Source organism: Leopardus geoffroyi, chromosome B1, assembly GCF_018350155.1.
Source record: "Leopardus geoffroyi isolate Oge1 chromosome B1, O.geoffroyi_Oge1_pat1.0, whole genome shotgun sequence".
Taxonomy (NCBI): domain Eukaryota; kingdom Metazoa; phylum Chordata; class Mammalia; order Carnivora; family Felidae; genus Leopardus; species Leopardus geoffroyi.
Genome location: NC_059327.1, coordinates 59,607,168 through 59,625,339, shown reverse-complemented (window position 1 = coordinate 59,625,339; position 18,172 = coordinate 59,607,168). Strand labels below are relative to the sequence as shown.

The 18,172-nt window shown below is 40.5% G+C and overlaps 1 protein-coding gene across 5 annotated transcripts in view; it reads left to right on the top strand.

The window, feature by feature from the left end:
- PALLD (palladin, cytoskeletal associated protein) overlaps positions 1–18,172 on the top strand; it is a 408,001-nt gene that overhangs the window by 148,026 nt on the left and 241,803 nt on the right. The window contains exon 1 of one of the 5 annotated variants that reach the window (XM_045463536.1): positions 11,773–11,790. The exons of 3 other annotated variants lie outside the window; for them this stretch is intronic. The gene's annotated coding sequence lies outside the window, so the exon portion shown is untranslated. Of the gene's footprint in view, positions 1–11,772; positions 11,791–18,172 lie in introns of those variants that run through there. One more of the 5 variants, XM_045463529.1, reaches the window with a different exon arrangement.

Sequence of the window (18,172 nt, the reverse complement as noted above, 5' to 3'; positions counted from 1 at the left end):
AACCTATTTAACTTTCCTTCCTCCAAGTAATCTGTCTTGACTCCCCACTCAGCTCTTGGTAACTTCTGGCCCCTGGTTTTGTCATTCTCCAGATACGGCTCCAGATCAGAAAGCATATCTCCCTGAGGTCTTTCCAGGTGCGACCATATAATAGACTTGAACACTAAATCTTGAGAGGGAATCTGATAACTCCCCAGGAGGTCTTTATCTGGGGAACCTTCTAATCACCTGTACCCTAGCTGGGCATCACTTTTCTAGGGGAAAGATTCACAGCCAGCCCCCTTAGAGACACTGTGGTTCTTGCATTCCTACCACCCAATAAAGCTCACAATTCTTTTTTACTTGAAAACCCAGCTACTCCTGTAGGTTAGGGAATGGGTGATACAATCAGCATTGATTGAACACCCCCAACACAGCACGTACTGTGCTGACTCCTTTTCATGGGTTGTGTCTTATTACCTACCTTTCACTGATTAGCACATCCAGGATGGTTATGCATGGTGCCATTTCCCAGTCTCGGGATTATGTGTTCATTGAATTATCAATACTGAGTCCTACTGTGTACAAGTTACTTGAGTCTTTCAGGCTCCCCAAATCTATGAGAGATCCCTGGCTAGATTCTTGAACTATTATATGTAATATATAAAATTCTTGATTTATTGAGGAGGAAGTCCAGTCCTGAAGAAAAATGTTTCTGGAGTCAAAGCAGACTAACAGTGGTTGAAAATTTATGTGGAACCCAACTGGATTCCTGCTCTTGGTAGATGTTCCACTCACTGCCTCTTCTGTCTTCCCCTTTTCAAGAGCGGGCATCTTCTACTCTACAGGCTTGACTCTCCCCACACTTTTTAAGAAATGTATCCAGATTGTGATAGTGAGGGCAGGAAATAATCTACTTTGACAGCAGATGACACAGTGCAAAGAAATGTGTTTTTTCTCCATCTTGGTCTCTGCTATCTTGTGGCACCCTGAAGAAAAATTTCTGAACATAAACCTCCTGAGTTATTGTCAGATGTATACCTTGCCTTATGTTTAGTAGATGTGAGAGCTCTTTGAGATTATAGCAGAATATTTGGTGCTGGAGGGAGAGGGATGCTTGAAGCCTTTTTGGAGCCTGGGCTTAGAGCCTTAGGATTATTGTCCATACATAAAAGCTGAGGTTTTGCTGAAATATCCCATTACCTTGTGTTATAACTTGGCAAATTATGGAATAAGACTGATGTCAAATGACTTGGTAAAGGGTCTCTGTGTATTGTGGCAAAATTCTACGCCCATACTTAATTAGGTCAAGTTAAACTGAAAAGGAAAAACAGTCTGGTTTGCTAACCACGTTGGAAGTATTACTTTCAGGTGGAATTCATATCCAGATTGCATTGTCTGACTCGAGGATAATATACAGGAAGCAGTCGGGGGTTTTCTTCCTTTGCGTAAGCTGATCCAGAAACCGATTGTAGCATCAACAGTTACCACAGTGCACTAGCCCGAATAGCCCCGCTTAAGGTCTTGCTATTTGTCTTACTGTGAGTGCACAATATTCCGTGGACAATTTCTAATACACACGTGCTGGTTATTACTACCAATATGGATAGCTACTGAGCTGTTAGGGCACCAGCACGTCCTGCCCATGTACTTTGAAACTTTATCTGCTGAATAAGAAAAATTTCCCGCCACTAATGAAGTCTTTTAGGAAAGAAGACTTGGTTACAAGTGTCTGAAGCAGCAGAGTGACAACACAAGTGAGCTCCCGTTTCTAGGTTGCAGGTGATCTTGCGAACACTGGGAAATAAAAGCCGAGTTTTACATTGTAGTTTCTCATGACGATCTTCACTTTAATAATAGTAAGTTAGCCTTTACTAAGGTCTGATTGGGAGCTTCTTTCCATTTAGTTTCTCCTTTAATCTAGTAATTCCATGTCATAAGTACAATTATTGTCCCCATTTTCCAGATGAGGAAACCGTTTCAGAGAGGCTAAGTACCTCACCCAAACTGAAGGAGGAAATGACAAGAGCCATGGTTCTAACCTAGGTGTGACTGATCCCAGAGCCCATGTTATCTGGAGGCCATTCTTTCAAAGCCATTTGGTGGGGCACCTGGGTGGCTCATTGGTTAAGCGTCTGACTTTGGCTCAGGTCATGATCTCTCAGATCGTGGGTTCGGGCCCCTCATGGGGCTTTGTGCTGGCAGCGCAGAGGCTGCTTAGGATTCCCTCTCTCTTCTTCTCCCTTTGCCCCTTCCCTGCTTGCTCACTCTCAAAATAAGTAAAACTTAAAAAGCCATTTGGTGCTTCCACGGAGGAAAATAGTTAAGTAGTTACTCCCATTTGTTTCAAGTGATAGACAGGAGCTCTTTGGATGTTGACATTTTTTAAACATTTGTTGAGCTTTGACTGTCCCAAGGGTTTAGATAGGCTACATCATTGAATACCCTGCAATAAACAAATTGGCCTCCATGGCCATAGGGGTTCACATTTTCTGTTTGGCTGTGGTATAAGAGTAGGGCTAGAAGAAATAGGCTTTTGATAGTTGCAGGAAAGAGGACCCAGCAATAGAAGTCCAAAAGTGTGGTTCTAATCCTGGATACCATAGCTCATGATAGCTCTCTTCGGCTCTAGACCTCTATTTCTTATTCACTCACAGTTGTTTCCTTTATGTAAATTGAGAGTGCCACCTGAAGTTCCTTGGGAATAGCATATGCATTAGAAGCAGACGTATTTCTTTTCTAATTCTGGCTCTTCCAACTAAATATCAGTATTCAAATTAGTCTCTGATCCTCTATATCCTGATCTGTAAAATGGAGTCAGGAGTACCTATCTCTAAGTGTTGTAAAGATTAAAATGAGACAATACCTGTGATGTGCATAGCACGGCACCAGAGGGGTGTTATGACTACTGACCTTTAAATGTTAGCTGTGTCCCTTTCCTCTACGCCCTTGTAGTCTGTATTACTGAGTTGTGTTTAATATACTGGTATGATAAGGAATTTGTGTCCTGAGTTGTGCCATCTATAATGTTGCTTATACGGAGGCAGTATTGAGTAGTGGTTAAGAGTATGATCCCTTTAAGGAGACTAATGAAGTTGAAATCTGTGTTCTGCCATTTCCTGTGTGACCATGGGCAAGTTACTTAATTCCCTAGGCCTCCATTTCCTCTTCCTTAAAATGGGTCTAACAATGGGCACTTTGCTCAAGGAGTTTTTGGGAGAGCTGAATTAGTTAATATATAATAAGCACTTAGAAAATAACTGGTACAGGGTGAGCACTCATTAAATGTCGTTATTATTACCTGTTATCTTTGTGGCCCCTTGTAAGCTTTTTAAAATAATTGGTTATGGTTAGCTGTGCAGGGTGAGGCCATGAAACAGATTTTCTCAGTGCAAATGGGGCTGCTCACAGGGGGCTCGTGAGAGGCTGAGTGCTGACCTTGGCCCCATTAGCACCGTTTTCTAACCAGCTCAGGCACGGGGCTGTAATGAGGATTATTGAAGTAACATATGGAAAACTCTTACAGTTAGCTCTTGGGAGAGGAAAAGGCACTAAATAAATACAAGGAATTATTAAAAACTAGGAGACGACCTCACAGGGATGCTGAGCCTTGTATATTATTTGCTATTCTAAGAAGAAACTGGGGCAGGAAGCCAACTTCATCACCAGGTGACAAAGTGGTCTCCTGGCTGTTGTTCAAGGGACGGCGGCATGTAGCTTCACCTCAGCAGATCCTAGGTCATTCACAACCTCTCCCTGCCCGCAGGCATCTCAACCTTCCCATACAGACTTGGGAAGAAGAAGGGCCAGGGTCCCTGGTCACAGGCCAGCATCCCCCCCCCGCCCCCCGCTGCCCCCACTCGACCTCCTATGTACCATCACCAAGGGACTTCCTTGAGGAGAGCTGAGAGGTGGTATTCTAAGTTAGGACCCACGGAGCAGAATGCTGATGCTGAATTCCCTTTGGTACCAGAGCAGGTGACTCAGGGGCCACCAGCGATCTACTTCCACAGCAGGACTCCAGTCCCCATCTGGGCCAAGCCCAGGGCTCTGTTGCCAAGTTTTGACAAGTGTGTGAGAGCACACAGCTCTGTAATTTTGGAGATAGCAGGCCATCAGTCCCTATTTACAACTTTACCACCCACCCCCGAAACGTTATTCTCTGCAGAACCAATGCTAACACCAAAATGAAATCTACTTAAAGTGGTCTCCAGGTATCACTTGTGAAATGGTGTATAGGAGGCTTCCAAGAATGAATCAAGATCTGGCCCACCGCCACCACATAGCTTAAGGCCTCTGGTTTCCCCTTGATAGAAGTGGCATAAGATTAATTTCCATGGCTCCAAGCAGTGATTATAGAAACAGCCTATTTCCCGTTGCCACAAAATAAATAGTATCTCAGCCATGATATCTTTCATTATGAAGTCTCAGAAGATCAGGATACCTACGTAAGTCTCATCACTCAGGAATTCAGCACTTAACGACACATAACCTTCATTTATACTTTTCTGGTAACAATACGGTTTAAAAATACAGATAACTTTTCTACATAATGGTACATATACCATAGGATCTGAGTCCTTAAAACTAAAACAAGGCATTTATGTAAATAACACATTAAACGATACTTATGCATAAAATATTGTGAAAACATAGCCTGCCCTCAGTTTGCATAGCAAGAACAGTTTGAGAAACAACGAAACCGTGAAAGGTCCACCACTCAAAAAGATAGGATTCTCTCTCGTGTTCCTTTCTGCAACTAGCTTCAAACGGTATCATCAAATATGAAAAGGCTTGAACATTTCAGTAGCCTTTTAAACCTAGAAGTCCTGAAAAGTGAAGATCAGAATTCTTCTCTCTGACATCTAAAATTTTAGAAGGATCTGGCTTGCTTGGTTAGGTTCTTTGCAAAGGTTTGGCAGACTGCATTGACTACAGTGCAAAATATATAGAGATATTCTCACCCCATTATTACAATGGAATATTTTTTTTTCTTCAGAGATCAGGATTAGTTATTACAATATTGAAAGAAAAATGTTTTCTAAGGCTGCTGTGGAGGCATATCTTAACAGTCCACCCCAACAATAATATGCTTGTGTGTGAACGACCTCTTGAGCATGGGACAGTGGCACATACCCTCAGAAGCAGTTGGGGAAAAAGCCCCGCGGGTTTTCAGAGGTCCCTCCATGTATTCCAGTGTACCCCGCAGATTAAGGAACTTTCATGCGTTTAGCACTTTTCTAAAAAAAAAAAAAAATTACATTATTTTCCTTATTTATTCAACTTGTACACTTAGAACAAGGCACAATCATTACCCTCTTTGCTCTTCCCCTTTCAGGTCATTAAGGCCATTCTCTGGGGCCTTGACATGAATTCTATCCTGGTGTGTGGTTTGTTGTTTTTTTTGTTTTTTGTTTTTTTTTGGTTTGTCTGCTTCTTCTAAAGAGCTAATGTGCTCCAGAGAGTACCAGAGGTGGTTCTTAACCAAGAATCCTATAAGCTACTTTTCTTCTTTTCCCATTCACCAGAGTCCCCCCCGCTCCCCCCCCAACATTTAAGACAGAGGAGAATGCTCAACAGTTTGTAAAAACTACTAGAGAAATGCTCACAATGTAATAGCTTAAACTTGAAATCTGTCCATATGCATTAGAAACAGCTGTTTTACAGCCTGAGCGAGAAAAATTAGAATTCTGTGGCATAAGGGTGGGAGAAAATGGGCCATTTCATTGTAGAGAGGGACTCGAATTCTGTATTAAGTCATCTAAGTGAAAAGTTTTTGGTCCTTATGGGTATAAATTAATATGAGAGAATGCTTTCAGGAAAGTGTAAGTTCTGTTTGCCCAGAAGGTGAGAGATTTGCCAGTTAGTCCTAATAAATCCAACGAGGGAAAGGAGCCCCTTTGGAGATAGGTGACGTGATGCTCATTAATGGAGAATGTCTTGGCGTGAATACTTTTGCATCAAGTATCTGCTTTCAAGGTCTCTTCATGAATGTTCTTTTTATGTGCTGGTATCTTTTTCCTTGCACAATCTTGGTGAAAAATACTGTAGCGGGGTAGTATGAAATGACCTCACTCTGTTCCATAACTACCCTACCAAATGTAGCTCTGATCATTCTCACTGTGTTTTGTTTTTTCCGTGGCATTGCCCTATCTGAAATTACTTATGTGATAATTTAAGTGATTATTGTGTCTCTCCCCAACTGGAGTAAAAGCTACATGTGTGTAGGCACATCTGGTCTTTTCCTGTGTAGCCAGGTCTTCATTTTAGCTTCTCTCAATTAGCTTCTCTCTTCTTCCAGCAAGATTTTCAGGTTCCAACCCAGAGGATGCTTGAGGGATGGAACTTTGATTCATTTGACCTCTGCAAGAATCACTTCATAGTTTAAAAGGCATTTTGTTGTTGGGACACTGACTCAGCAGAGCCAAGAACTTTCCTATAAGCTGTTGCTTGGTCGTTAAGGAAACACAACAGAATACAACCCTAACATGTCACATTCTACAGATCCTAATTTGTGATACACTGTGATATTTTTCACCCACTGTCTGAAGCAAGATGAGATAATCCCTGGCTGGTGTGAATTTGTTTTTTTTTTTTTTTTTTAATTTTAACATCTTTTTGCATTAATAGATCGAGTTGTAGGATTAAATACTTAAGTGTATAGGACAATATGCCAACATTTGTTTTCTTTAATCAAGTCCATTTAATTCTTACTGTGACTATGGCTTTAGAAGGTGCAGTGGCTCTCATAGCAGGGGGAACCTTCCTGGACAGACAAAGGAATAAGGGCACATGTTACAAACATATTTATAACCCAGATCAAGTGGAGGAGCTCTCAAATAGGAACAAAAGGAACAAAAATGAAAGACTCGTAAGTAATTGGATACATCCCGAGACTTAATTTGCTTTCTGTGCCCCCACAATGTACCTTTCCCTTAGCTTTTGTAAGGAATAACTGGCTAACCTTTTGAGTAAAATGAATGAAGCCCCGAGCCAAAGGTTAGAACTGCATCGCTGTGTTTAATCTTCCTAACAACGTTATGAGGTGGTGCAAATAAAATAGGGGTTAAAAGAGCCTAGTAGTTAATGAATGATAAAGTGGTAATACAAGTATCTTTTAATAGAGCACAATTGCCCTAAGAAGCGTATCCTTTTTTTCAGCTTTTAAAATGCTGCATAGGGGCACCTGGGTGGCTCAGTCGGTTGGGCGTCTGACTTCAGCTCAAGTCATGATCTCACGGTTCGTGGGTTCGAGCTGTCAGCACAGAGCCTGGAACCTGTTTTGGATTCTGTCTCCTTCTCTTTCTCTCTGCCCCTCCCCCGCTTGTGCAGGTGCGCTTTCTCAAAAATAAACTTGAATGAAATGGTGCATAGATGGCTTTTCAAATTCATGCTTTTCTGTAGGTTTCTTTTTGGTAATTTTAATAAGTTTAGCATATATAAAGTAATATTTGCTTATGGTTAAAAAAAAAATCCTGCAGGAAGCTCCAAGATGAAAAGTGAAACTTCTCTCCCTTGCCTCTGCTTCATTCCTCCCCTCCACATAACTTCAGAGTTTTAAGTTTCTTATAAGACTCTCTGGAAGTTTACTCTTCAGGTAAACACCGTTGTGGTATTCCTAGACACAGTATGTTTTTTGACAGCTTCACCTAACATTATTTTTAAAGGCTGCGTAGTATTTCCCTGGGTGGAATACCATAATTTATTTGCTCCTTTTCTCCTCGCTGATGGACATTTAGGGCAAGATGAGTGTTTTCTGTTACTTACAAAGTGCGGAAATGAACATTGTTGTACAACCGTGTTTCGTGGGTCTTTGTGCCCTTGTATGAGCATAGCAGAGCATAACTTCCTAGAAACGAAACTGCTGGGTCAAATGCATGTGTACTCTAAATGTTAGTGTTGCCAGATCCTCCTCTTGAAAGGTCATACCAGTTCATATTTCCCCATTAGTTTCAACAGCTTTCCATATACAGGAGTCTTAGCTCATGTTCTAAATGTATTCCTTTTCTTTTTAGATGTTCATAGAGCTCCCACTTGGAAACCACCTGCACCCACCTCCACTAAGCATACATACTCTGCATAGTCATACGTGTATAGTAATGCTGTCTGAATATCCTTTTCTTTCCTCCTTTATGTAAAGTATATACATTTTGTTGGGGGTGGGTGGTGAGGGAATGCCTTTCCAGGATCACAGTTTAACTTAGCTAATTGCAGTTCGGAGATTGATGGAAGAAGGCAAAGGGTTCAAGAGTGAAGTCAATTTTTCCTAAAGTTGGGAATAAATCTATAAATTCTGGTTCTGTGAATCGCTGAAGAATTATTGTGTAGGGATCAATAAATCACTTCTAAAGCAGTGTTAGAAGACTATTCCCTCTTCTCCGTGCACTAGTTACAATTACATTATTAGACTCCAGGGTGCTGGGCAAACTCATTCTGTTAGCTTTTAACATTGCAGTAAATGACCTGGCAACGGATTTAACATTTTCTTTGTAATGTCCAAAATTAACTCTTTAGTTACTGGCCAGAAAATCTCTAATGCCACCAGACTCTTAGAGCTATTTAGTGTTTCAATTCTTAGTCACTTAGAAATCATAGGATATTTTCTTTGTGGGAAGAAGAGGTGGGGAAAGAGGGAGGAATTTGAGCTCCACCTCAGTGGCGGATGTGAGGATAAATGAGAAAAATGGGAGGTCAGGATTATCGGATATCCGCATATTATGTATATTGAGCAAAAATACACATTTTACGTCTTATTCAGGAGAGTACTGTACAGAATCACAGGTTTTAGCTAAAGGGTGGGTTTTCTTTTTCGTGTTTTGTTTTGGTTTTGTTTTTATTTCTCAACACTGAGAATAGACTATACCTGATGGGACAGAGACAGACGAAACACAGCACAGGAGCTGGAAGGCGGGCACACCCTCCAGAGGCTTGGGTCGGAGGGTGGAAATGTTGAGGAAGCGGACGGAGGCTGTGAAGAGTCCTACACAGCATGACTGTGGCACAGAGTTCCTTCTGTAGAGAACTGGACTTTCCTCTCCCAACGAATATTTTTTTTTTTTATAATTTTTTTTCAACGTTTATTTATTTTTGGGACAGAGAGAGACAGAGCATGAACGGGGGAGGGGCAGAGAGAGAGGGAGACACAGAATCGGAAACAGGCTCCAGGCTCTGAGCCATCAGCCCAGAGCCTGACGCGGGGCTCGAACTCACGGACCGCGAGATCGTGACCTGGCTGAAGTCGGATGCTTAACCGACTGCGCCACCCAGGCGCCCCTCCCAACGAATATTTTTATGTGAGTGCCAGTCCCCAGCAGGAATCATGATTTGTCTTCACTCTTTGGGTGGTATGTGATTCTTCTCCAGGAAGAGTGTTGAAAAATGCAAGAGGATATCAAAAGGTAGGAAATGGGAGGATTTTCAGAAAACTATCAGAATGTATTTGCAAAATTTCATGAAAATCAGTCTTTAGTTAAATGACAAAATTTTAAAAATCCCTTTAAGGCTCTCAAACGTGCTTTTGAAAAATGTAATTATACCTCATTGGATTTGAAGTTTAGTATGTGATTATCTAACAGACATTTTTAAAGTTAGAGGTCCTACATTAATAAGGCTAAAATGTGAACTTGAGCAGAGAGAAAGTAGAAAGTTTAATATAAACCAAGTTAGCGATGAAGGTGATTAAATTTAGGAAGTCTTTCTTTTAGAAGAAATGGTCCAATATCCTGTATTGACCCAGGTTTTTGTACGAAGTGTGAAATGGTTTTCTTGTTAAATTTTTTTACTGTTTATTTTTGAGAGAGCGAGCGTGAATGGGGGAGGAGCATAGAGAGGAGGAGACACAGAATCCGAAGCCGTCTCCAGGCTCTGAGCTGTCAGCACAGAGCCTGACACAGGGCTCCAACTCACGAACTGTGAGATCACAACCTGAGCTAAAGTTGGAGGCTTAACAAACTGAGTCACTCAGGCGTCTCGATTGTTTTTTAAAGTATATTTTGTGACAGACTATTTGCAAACATGGAAATGTAGCATTTTGTGTGCTGAACATAAGTTCCATTTAACAGCTAATATATCCCCAATAAACCATTCTAATTAAAAAGCCCCTGGAAACTTCAAGAGTTACCTTGATTAAATTAGGCTAATCTAATAAGTGCATCATAATTAAGAGGATTATGCCAGTCTTTTTTAATTCAGCACACCAGGTCTTAGATGTTTTGTCCCACTTTCATGCGTCAGCTGTCAGTTGCTTGCTAAAAGAAAGATCATGGCACCGGTCATCATGGTAGACTCTCCATCAATCAGCCATTCGGTTCTTGAATTCTCTCTACAAGATTCCTACCTATTTTCCTCCATCTTGAGTATATCTAGTGACCGGGAAACCCACTCATTCCAATCCATTCCATCTTTGGGCATGTGGAGTAATTTCAGTCATAAGAAACCTCAGGGAATTGCTTTAGATCCTTCAAGATTGACTTAACACAGTACCTGGACACATTTTTTAAGCCTACCTTCAGAAAACTTGGAGAAACTATGAATCAATGGAATATTAAAATCTGGACGGACACTAGGATTTTCTTGCCCAAGAGGATTGAGAAAAGACTATGACTGTGAAACAGCATTTACATACAGCATGAACTCCCTCTGTCTTTTTCTAGCACAGGGCAACTGCTAGAAATTTCTCAACATCCACAAATTGCCAAAATGATAAGGTAGTGTAGAAAGGCTTTCTCTTAATGTGCACAGCTTGAAAGAGTGAACTGTTGGCCAAAACTCTTCCTTGTCCCAAGCAATTCTTGAGGACCCCCAAAGAAAGGAGTGGCTGAGTTGGAGATAGTATTATCTAGATGTCTGGATATGCACATAGTGCATAATCCTCCACAAGATAAAGTACTTTTTAAAATTTTTTAAAGTTTATTTATTTACCTTGAGAGAGAGCACAAGACGGGGGCGGGGGCGGGGGCAGACAGAAGGAGAGACAGAATCCCCAGCAGGCTCCGTGCCATCAGCACAGAGTCCAATGTGGGGCTCGAACTCAAGAACTGTGAGACCGTGACCTGAGCCAATACCAAGAGTCAGACGCTTAACTAACTGACTGCACCTCCCAGGCTCCCCAAGGCAAACTTTGAATATACTGTTCTTTTCAGCCACAGCAAACATATGTAGCCATTATCAGGGACAGTTTAAAATTAAAAAACACGTATTTTTATTTGCTATGCAAGCGAAGGAACTATTATAACTTCCTCTAACTAGCAAATATAATATGCTAAAGTCTCCCCCACCCCTTACCCTGTACCACATAATAGTTTTAGAGGTTTGTTTGGTTTTGTCTTTTGCCAAGTCTTTAAGTACTTCTGAAGCCAATTTTTAAAAGTTGTGTATTATGCCATCAAAGTAGCTTTGGGGCACACAGGAGGATGTGAGCACTGAGTGATGGAATGGAGCCAGGTGGGTGCTCAACTTCTAATCAGCAAAGTTTTTTTTCATCACGAAAATCCATATTTTTCAAAGAAAAAGATTGAAGTCTGTATCTAATCATAACATTAATTTTAACACTTGAAAACTTAGAGTCCATTGGAGTGAAATGCCAGCCTGAGGTCATTTGCTCTGAAAAAGCAACTGAAACGAAACCTGCCAGTTTATTTGTTATTCAAATAGCCTAATAAAACAAAGTATAATTAGTCCTGACTTCCTGCTCTTGCTCACACACCTGAGGCCCCTCCCTGCTCCAGCCACAGCTCCACACACCCAGGATGTAAGGGGAAGCAGTGGAGACAGCTTTCTTGGGAAATGGCTCACCGTTCTACAGACTCACAAGTATGTATCTGATCCCAGTTGATGGGGGTAGGACAGATGCTATTTAGAGAATTACCTGTGTGAATCAGAATCAGAAAGGTAGTTGCACAGCAGCGTTTGCTGGGTGTTTGTGACTCTTTCAGGAACTTGATTCCAGGAGCGCGTCAGATGTTTAATTCAGGTTTCTGCGTGTGTGGGTATAAAATGTGGCTCAACGCTTCGATGAAAACATTCGCTGTTAAGATAGTTGGTGCAGGCATGTGAGTGCTGTGTGCCAGCCCTGGAACTCCCTCTATACCTACTTCCTCATGGTCTCATTCCCAGTTCCCTCCTTGGTGGATGCTTCATTTATTACAGTTCTTCAGGAAAGCTGACTTCCAAGTGTGGACTTCTAGAAGGAACACAAAATAAGAAAAAGGGAGAAGCACTTAGAAAAGGGGGGTGGCTTTGATGTGAGCTAGCTGGGAAAATCTTGGAAAAAGAAAGAAAACCAGTTTCTGTAAGTAGTTACGGACTGACGGGACCAGCGTATGGTTGAACTTTGCTGGCACGCATGCTCTGTTTTTGGTGTTGGTTTTGTGGTTCGTACGGGACCACGCTAGCTAGCCAGGCTTGAATGCCATTAGACTAGGGTCAGAACATTGTGCGAGGAGGCCACCAAGCCTCCCCTCCACCTCAGCCAGATTGTCCACCAAATCTGAGAGGCTGAAGTGCCCACCCTTGCCTGCTGAGCCTGGTTCAGCTGATGGGGACTTATGAACCAGTGCAGTGTTAGCCGAAAGCTCTTGTGGAGAGGGGATGAGAGAGAAGCAAAGCCCTTGGAATTCTGAAGTTTTAGTTTTTTCAGAAAGAGGGATATTTCCCACTCATTTTCTGTCCCCACTTTCACCTGTTTTCTCCTCCCTTACCCCTAATCATGGTTAACTGGCAGCGAGATTAAAGCAAGAAATGGAGGCACTGATAAACTAGGAAAAATTATAGATGATCCTCCTGTACTTTGATTTGGGCGAAGAATGTTCCACTGTTGAGGGAACAGTTGTGTTCAATGTAATTGCTTGTCACATGCAAAGAGAGAACTACTGGGCTTGCTAACGGTCTATACATCAACTGTTTTATGTGGGTTTCTGTATTTATGTCGAGTTGAAGATACCAAGAAGTCTTATTTCCCTATCCTTACTTTGGTTTTAGTCCTTCTGGGTTTCGTAAGTCTGAGGTAATCGTTGTATCTCCATGGATGGGTTCCAAAAGCATAGAAGACTGACAGCATTGTCTAATAAAACATCTCCCATTTTATTTCCTTTGGAATGCAATCCAAGTTACAACAATAGCTAGTAATTACCTGCCATAACTGTAACAACAGAATAGCTGAATGTGCACCTCTAGCTGTTTTATGTATGCAATTTCTCATTCTCGGGCTCTCTCTCTAATCCATTCTTTCCCTCAACGCTGTGAAGGCTTGGAAACATTCAGTACCAATTTTCACAGTATAGGTAACTTTGAAGTATGACTTGTCAGGTCATGCTTACTTATTTGTCTGCCCGCACAGAGGATTGGTAAGGATGAATCTGTTTTTTAACAGGTGTAACAAGAACTTGTGAATGAGTGACAGGAAGGTTGGGAACTTTTTTTCCCCCTCATAGACTGTGAAGTTTACTTTTGTCTACTCATGGGGATGAATCACATTTGCAGAGTCAAAATATCCACTAAAGCCAAAATCACATTTTCGAGTTGCTCTTGCAATCTTCCTGTAATTATAATGGTAGCCTGTTTCATTCTTTGAAATGACCTGATTTGGACATCATATCATACATTGACCCTGAGCATTTTCCGAAGGCGGGGGGTGAGGGAGGGCCCAGTAATGCCATGTGCCATGGCAAAATGGCTGCTTGTCCAAAACAGGAAAAAAAAATTCTTAGAGTTAACAGTCAGAGCCAGCAGTCAGCATTTCACATTGACTCCTATCTAAGAAAATAATACGTAAACATAGACTGTTAAATCAGACATGGCCAATATGTTTCAACTCAAGTGCCAGCTCTGTCTAAATGGTTGGTAGTGGTTGCCCAGAGCACCACTGGAGGACTCCAGAACTAAGTCTGGGGCCAGTGAGAAAGAAGTTTTGCTTCGTTAGGGATGTCTGTCGTAAGCACCGGAAGAGGTAGTTGTAAAGTGTAGGGCAGGTATTCAGTGTCACTATTGTAGAGTTAGATGGGATCTTAGTGATAATTCAACCCTGTGTTTTCCAAAATGTGTTCCATGTACCATTAATCTTTCAATGTGATTCTCAAAATATGTTCTATGGTCAAATAAGATTGAGAATGATGCCTGCAGTTTTTCTGTCTTGGAAATTTAGTGTATATTGGCATAGTCAAAGTTCTAGAAAGTTCTATAGTAAAAACAGATGTTTAACTCCTTGCTCCACAAACCTATTGTGCCACAGGACCCTTTTTCTTTTTTTTTTTTTTAATTTTTTTTTCAACGTTTATTTATTTTTGGGACAGAGAGAGACAGAGCATGAACGGGGGAGGGGCAGAGAGAGAGGGAGACACAGAATCGGAAACAGGCTCCAGGCTCTGAGCCATCAGCCCAGAGCCTGACACGGGGCTCGAACTCCCGGACCGCGAGATCATGACCTGGCTGAAGTCAGATGCTTAACCGACTGCGCCACCCAGGCGCCCCTCCTTTTTCAATGCTATCTGTTAACTTGCTGCAGAAATAGTTTTTTGGGACACATTTGAGGAAACACTGGTCTAGTTCATTCCTCACATTTCACAAATAAACTCCAGCCCTAAAAGAGAGGACAACTGGATTTCGTTCAGCTTAGCTGGTCTGTTGACCAGGTGAAACCAGAATCCTGGACTGTTGATTCCCGGCCCCTAGGCCCTTTCTACTACATCACCAGGGTGGAAAACACTGGGCATAATCTAAGATTTTAAGAGCTTCAGCAGCACACATACTTAGTGTAGATTCTACCTGCCCACTTCTATGCTGTTTCTTAGGGATACTGATTAACACCTACATGCTCCTTGAGTCCAGATATGAAGAAGCTACCTCTTCTGGTCAAAACAAGATAAAATCATTTTAGAAGTTCGGTTTATTTGAGCTGCATTTACTCCTCTCTCTATTTTATCTTTCTTTCTTACGAGATAAAGTGATTATGAGAGGAAAAAATTGGTAGACATGAGTCTGGTTTTGGTTCAAAGGCCATTTTATCACTTCCTGGGCTTTGAATTTCAAAAACTCAGTCTATTGGTCTCTTTTTGACCAGAAGGTTAAAGTACATCTGTTGTCCACACAAATTTAGCTATTGTCCTTTGAGCTAAGAAGGCATGAAAGGATAACTATAGCAAATTTAGACAAGGCCTAATTTCACTTTGGTCTGCCTATAAATTCACATGACAGAATAAACATGGTGTGTCTTGTGGTTAATGTGAACATGTGTAAAAAATTAAGAAATACTTGGTGGCAAGACAAAAAATACTCCATAAAAATTAATTGGTGTTTAATTGAGGATGTATGAAATGCACTATTTACAGATGGCTTGACTTTGAGCTCAGGCATAAATAAAATTCATCTTGGACAATCACCAAAATTGGGAACTTATGCCCATTTCATGGGAGAGCACTGTCGTTCCTGTCATTCTTTTGGGAGAAAGGAACACCTAGAAAATAGAACCCCTTGTGGAACCACTGATGTCTCTGGGTTTTGTTCCCTTGGTCCCCCCCACCCACCCCGGCCCCTTGATTTCCATTATAATAGCATCTTAAAAACTAGTTCCTTTAGTTTTCTTTGACCGTGTGCTTCTGTGAAGTCATGTGGCTGCTTGTACTTAGGGAGAAAGGGGCAGCTGCAAGCTAAATTTGCCTTCCTATAATCATTGCTATCCCTTTGAAGATAAATTTTTGTAGGAAGCACAAATCAGTGGAGTTGGGAAGTAAAAGTGGAGACACATCTTTCAACATAACTTTGTTTCTCCATGACTATTAGGAAACGTGACTTAGAGAAGAAAATGAAAACTCAACTATTCTTAAAGGCTTTTATTTAATAAGCACTCAATTTTCTATTAACTGGCTTCCAAGATTTACCATTTTCCTTAGAGTTAGAAAATATTAGCCAAGATTCATTGATGAAGCATTATAAATTTTATAAATCAGATGTTTCCATCTTAAACTTTGTTCATGTTTAAAATACAGGGCACAGAAAATTTCCACAATACATAGTTGTGGTTCAAAATGAGAAAGATACTGAAACTGTCAATCATAAAATCTGTATTTCTGTTTGTGTATTGAATAGATAGTATAGTCAACGGTTAAACCAAGCGATGCCATATGTGATTTTTTTAAACATAAAGTATTAGTATATCATGCTGGGTAGTACATATTCCACTTTGCCTGTGGATTTGCTAGTCCCTTCCATTTAACAGTTGAATTTATTATCAAAAAATCAACAGTATTGTCCTGTTTTGGAGAACCAGAGTGTTCTGGGCTTTCCCACATGTGTATCCCACTCCTAAATACAGTTCTGAGCCTCACTGCCAGTTGCCAGGGTCCTAAGAGAAGAAAAAAAGGAAGGCCACATCAGAGAGGTCAATTTAAAAATTTTCTTACACTGCCCAAGAATGGAAACGATTGTTGGTTTTCAAAGGAGATCTCTTGTTCAGAAGCAGCTGTGATCCCCCTGATTTTAGTTACCCTTGTGACCCCTTTTGATCCTTAACCAAAGCAGTTCCTGTGACTGCAGTCAGATACAGCCACTCTCTTCCAACAGTCGAACTCTAACCAAATCAGAGGTTACATTTGACCTCACCTTGAAATGTAGAAAGTGAACAATTAAATATTGAACGTTTCTGTGTAAAACACCTTCTTGAATTTCAATCCTGCCATATCCTGCTGGTGCTATAATATGATCCTTGAATTTTTGGCACGGTCTCATTTTTAGTCTGGAATGTCTGAAAATTTCGGAAAAAAAAAAGACATTATGCAACAAGAAGAAATATATCTATTAAAACAATGTAGATTTCAAAAAAAAAAAAATCCCAGCACGAGTAATATAAAGAAATGTGCCATCTTACAGACCTTTAAATACTATGATCCTTTTTTCTCTGTCATCTCTTATGAACAAAAAAAATCCCAGTCTTGTAAAGTTCATCAACATTATCCCCTCTCTAATAAACTAAGTTTAACCTAAGTATTCTATCCAAAACTAACCTCTAATCTATATGTATCAAGGTATAGCCAATTTTTAAAAATTTTTGAAAGCCGTACGTGTTTCCATGTGATAGAAGAGCCCCTGTTCATTAGATGAAGTGTATTCAGTATTTCCTAGGTCTATAGTTGGGTTTTCTTCTCTATTTGCCTAGCACTGGCCTCATGAAATAAGAAATCCAATTTAGCTGACATTGGTACCCTCGAGGAATTCCCAGATTGGAGTCGAGGTGCCATCAACCCCTTGATGAATGAATAAATGATTGATGAATGAATGAATATGACTGTATCTCCTAATCCTTTTTACATTTTATTTCCCATTAATGCAAGATTCTTTTCATGCCCTGTTTATGACCTTGGAATCTGACAATCAGTCTCAACTGGCTTACTCCTATACGAGCAACTCTTAATTCTTTTGAATAGAGATTTATTCCACTAATTTTCAGTGTTTGCGCCTTAGCTCCCCATCACATGGCAATCACATGGTTGCTTAGCTCCACCAGATTAGAGGGGAAGAATCTGTAAAACTTGTTAAAATTTGTTTATAGCTATAATAAAAAGTTTGATGAAAGATGAAACTAAATGTATTCAAGAAAATGAAATTGTGAGGATTATTCGGATTTAATTATCCACATTGTTTCCTTTTTAAATTTCTATACATAAATAAGAGTAGACGTTATCTAAAGATAACATGAGAACTACTCCACAAGGTTTTGAGGGAAATAAGGCCATATTTACCAAGTGCATGGCATAAAATAGGCATTAAATATATACATATTTGCTCTCTCGATTTGAATTTGTATAAGTCCTTATGACTATCATGGTTCCCAAATATTGTATCCTCATCCTAACTATGAGATTGTAGTTATATATTTTAACCATTTAATAGTTAAAATGAAGTATGGACAAGGTCTGATTCAAGTTGAAATTTATTAGAAGTACAGAATGGGAATGTAGATAATTAGCATTTTGATTTTCCAATATACTAACCAGTGTTTTACGCACTAGTTAAATGACTTCCAGGTGTAATGAATAGAATGAAGAAAAAGTCCAGGGGTGTCTTTCAGTGGAACTTTACCTAAGTAGACTCTCCCAGCTATATTACACACTTCCACACGTGTTCTTTCTCCACCAAACCCTCTCCCCACTCTTACAATAGGAACAGCTTCCAGGATCTGGAGGAAAGGGAAAAATGTATCTTC